Source organism: Vitis vinifera, chromosome 14 (genome assembly GCF_030704535.1).
Source record: "Vitis vinifera cultivar Pinot Noir 40024 chromosome 14, ASM3070453v1".
Taxonomy (NCBI): domain Eukaryota; kingdom Viridiplantae; phylum Streptophyta; class Magnoliopsida; order Vitales; family Vitaceae; genus Vitis; species Vitis vinifera.
The window spans coordinates 9,394,936-9,399,268 of NC_081818.1; positions in this window are offsets into that span (position 1 = coordinate 9,394,936).

Below are 4,333 nucleotides of genomic sequence, written 5' to 3' on the forward strand. Positions count from 1 at the left end.
TTCGATTTCGATTTTTCCGGATGTCATTTGACCACCTTCTAAGTGTAACGGACCTATTCAAGCAACATCCAAGCCATATGATGCCCCAAAAAATTTTAACAAGTCCAAAGAAGTGGAGATTTGGGAGGGTACGAAGAATGTGAGGATTCCTCACATTCTTCGTACCCATGTGAATTTTTTAGTATTTTTCGATTTCGATTTTTCCGGATGTCATTTGACCACCTTCTAAGTGTAACGGACCTATTCAAGCAACATCCAATCCATAGGATGCCCCAAAAAATTTTAAAAAGTCCAAAGAAGTGGAGATTTGGGAGGGTACGAAGAATGTGAGGATTCCTCACATTCTTCGTACCCTTGTGAATTTTTTAGTATTTTTCGATTTCGATTTTTCCGGATGTCATTTGACCACCTTCTAAGTGTAACGGACCTATTCAAGCAACATCCAATCCATAGGAAGCCCCAAAAAATTTTAAAAAGTTCAAAGAAGTGGAGATTTGGGAGGGTATGAAGAATGTGAGGATTCCTCACATTCTTCGTACCCTTGTGAATTTTTTAGTATTTTTCGATTTCGATTTTTTCGGATGTCATTTGACCACCTTCTAAGTGTAACGGACCTATTCAAGACACACCCAAGTCATATGATGCCCCAAAAAATTTTAAAAAGTCCAAAGAAGTGGAGATTTGGGAGGGTACGAAGAATGTGAGGATTCCTCACATTCTTCGTACCCTTGTGAATTTTTTAGTATTTTTCGATTTCGATTTTTCCGGATGTCATTTGACCACCTTCTAAGTGTAACGGACCTATTCAAGCAACATCCAAGCCATAGGATGCCCCAAAAAATTTTAAAAAGTCCAAAGAAGTGGAGATTTGGGAGGGTACGAAGAATGTGAGGATTCCTCACATTCTTCGTACCCTTGTGAATTTTTTAGTATTTTTCGATTTCGATTTTTCCGGATGTCATTTGACCACCTTCTAAGTGTAACGGACCTATTCAAGCAACATCCAAGCCATATGATGCCCCAAAAAATTTTAAAAAGTCCAAAGAAGTGGAGATTTGGGAGGGTACGAAGAATGTGAGGATTCCTCACATTCTTCGTACCCTTGTGAATTTTTTAGTATTTTTCGATTTCGATTTTTCCGGATGTCATTTGACCACCTTCTAAGTGTAACGGACCTATTCAAGCAACATCCAAGCCATAGGATGCCCCAAAAAATTTTAAAAAGTCCAAAGAAGTGGAGATTTGGGAGGGTACGAAGAATGTGAGGATTCCTCACATTCTTCGTACCCTTGTTAATTTTTTAGTATTTTTCGATTTCGATTTTTCCGGATGTCATTTGACCACCTTCTAAGTGTAACGGACCTATTCAAGCAACATCCAAGCCATATGATGCCCCAAAAAATTTTAACAAGTCCAAAGAAGTGGAGATTTGGGAGGGTACGAAGAATGTGAGGATTCCTCACATTCTTCGTACCCATGTGAATTTTTTAGTATTTTTCGATTTCGATTTTTCCGGATGTCATTTGACCACCTTCTAAGTGTAACGGACCTATTCAAGCAACATCCAAGCCATAGGATGCCCCAAAAAATTTTAAAAAGTCCAAAGAAGTGGAGATTTGGGAGGGTACGAAGAATGTGAGGATTCCTCACATTCTTCGTACCCTTGTGAATTTTTTAGTATTTTTCGATTTCGATTTTTCCGGATGTCATTGGACCACCTTCTAAGTGTAACGGACCTATTCAAGCAACATCCAAGCCATATGATGCCCCAAAAAATTTTAAAAAGTCCAAAGAAGTGGAGATTTGGGAGGGTACGAAGAATGTGAGGATTCCTCACATTCTTCGTACCCTTGTGAATTTTTTAGTATTTTTCGATTTCGATTTTTCCGGATGTCATTTGACCACCTTCTAAGTGTAACGGACCTATTCAAGCAACATCCAAGCCATAGGATGCCCCAAAAAATTTTAAAAAATCCAAAGAAGTGGAGATTTGGGAGGGTACGAAGAATGTGAGGATTCCTCACATTCTTCGTACCCTTGTGAATTTTTTAGTATTTTTCGATTTCGATTTTTCCGGATATCATTTTGACCACCTTCTAAGTGTAACGGATCTATTCAAGCAACATCCAATCCATAGGATGCCCCAAAAAATTTTAAAAAGTCCAAAGAAGTGGAGATTTGGGAGGGTACGAAGAATGTGAGGAATCCTCACATTCTTCGTACCCTTGTGAATTTTTTAGTATTTCTCGATTTCGATTTTTCCGGATGTCATTTGACCACCTTCTAAGTGTAACGGACCTATTCAAGCAACATCCAAGCCATATGATGCCCCAAAAAATTTTAAAAAGTCCAAAGAAGTGGAGATTTGGGAAGGTATGAAGAATGTGAGCAATCCTCACATTCTTCGTACCCTTGTGAATTTTTTAGTATTTTTCGATTTCGATTTTTCCGGATGTCATTTGACCACCTTCTAAGTGTAACGGACCTATTCAAGCAACATCCAAGTCATATGATGCCCCAAAAAATTTTAAAAAGTCCAAAGAAGTGGAGATTTGGGAGGGTACGAAGAATGTGAGGATTCCTCACATTCTTCGTACCCTTGTGAATTTTTTAGTATTTTTCGATTTCGATTTTTCCGGATGTCATTTGACCACCTTCTAAGTGTAACGGACCTATTCAAGCAACATCCAATCCATAGGAAGCCCCAAAAAATTTTAAAAAGTTCAAAGAAGTGGAGATTTGGGAGGGTATGAAGAATGTGAGGATTCCTCACATTCTTCGTACCCTTGTGAATTTTTTAGTATTTTTCGATTTCGATTTTTTCGGATGTCATTTGACCACCTTCTAAGTGTAACGGACCTATTCAAGACACACCCAAGTCATATGATGCCCCAAAAAATTTTAAAAAGTCCAAAGAAGTGGAGATTTGGGAGGGTACGAAGAATGTGAGGATTCCTCACATTCTTCGTACCCTTGTGAATTTTTTAGTATTTTTCGATTTCGATTTTTCCGGATGTCATTTGACCACCTTCTAAGTGTAACGGACCTATTCAAGCAACATCCAAGCCATAGGATGCCCCAAAAAATTTTAAAAAGTCCAAAGAAGTGGAGATTTGGGAGGGTACGAAGAATGTGAGGATTCCTCACATTCTTCGTACCCTTGTGAATTTTTTAGTATTTTTCGATTTCGATTTTTCCGGATGTCATTTGACCACCTTCTAAGTGTAACGGACCTATTCAAGCAACATCCAAGCCATATGATGCCCCAAAAAATTTTAAAAAGTCCAAAGAAGTGGAGATTTGGGAGGGTACGAAGAATGTGAGGATTCCTCACATTCTTCGTACCCTTGTGAATTTTTTAGTATTTTTCGATTTCGATTTTTCCGGATGTCATTTGACCACCTTCTAAGTGTAACGGACCTATTCAAGCAACATCCAAGCCATAGGATGCCCCAAAAAATTTTAAAAAGTCCAAAGAAGTGGAGATTTGGGAGGGTACGAAGAATGTGAGGATTCCTCACATTCTTCGTACCCTTGTTAATTTTTTAGTATTTTTCGATTTCGATTTTTCCGGATGTCATTTGACCACCTTCTAAGTGTAACGGACCTATTCAAGCAACATCCAAGCCATATGATGCCCCAAAAAATTTTAACAAGTCCAAAGAAGTGGAGATTTGGGAGGGTACGAAGAATGTGAGGATTCCTCACATTCTTCGTACCCATGTGAATTTTTTAGTATTTTTCGATTTCGATTTTTCCGGATGTCATTTGACCACCTTCTAAGTGTAACGGACCTATTCAAGCAACATCCAATCCATAGGATGCCCCAAAAAATTTTAAAAAGTCCAAAGAAGTGGAGATTTGGGAGGGTACGAAGAATGTGAGGATTCCTCACATTCTTCGTACCCTTGTGAATTTTTTAGTATTTTTCGATTTCGATTTTTCCGGATGTCATTTGACCACCTTCTAAGTGTAACGGACCTATTCAAGCAACATCCAATCCATAGGAAGCCCCAAAAAATTTTAAAAAGTTCAAAGAAGTGGAGATTTGGGAGGGTATGAAGAATGTGAGGATTCCTCACATTCTTCGTACCCTTGTGAATTTTTTAGTATTTTTCGATTTCGATTTTTTCGGATGTCATTTGACCACCTTCTAAGTGTAACGGACCTATTCAAGACACACCCAAGTCATATGATGCCCCAAAAAATTTTAAAAAGTCCAAAGAAGTGGAGATTTGGGAGGGTACGAAGAATGTGAGGATTCCTCACATTCTTCGTACCCTTGTGAATTTTTTAGTATTTTTCGATTTCGATTTTTCCGGATGTCATTTGA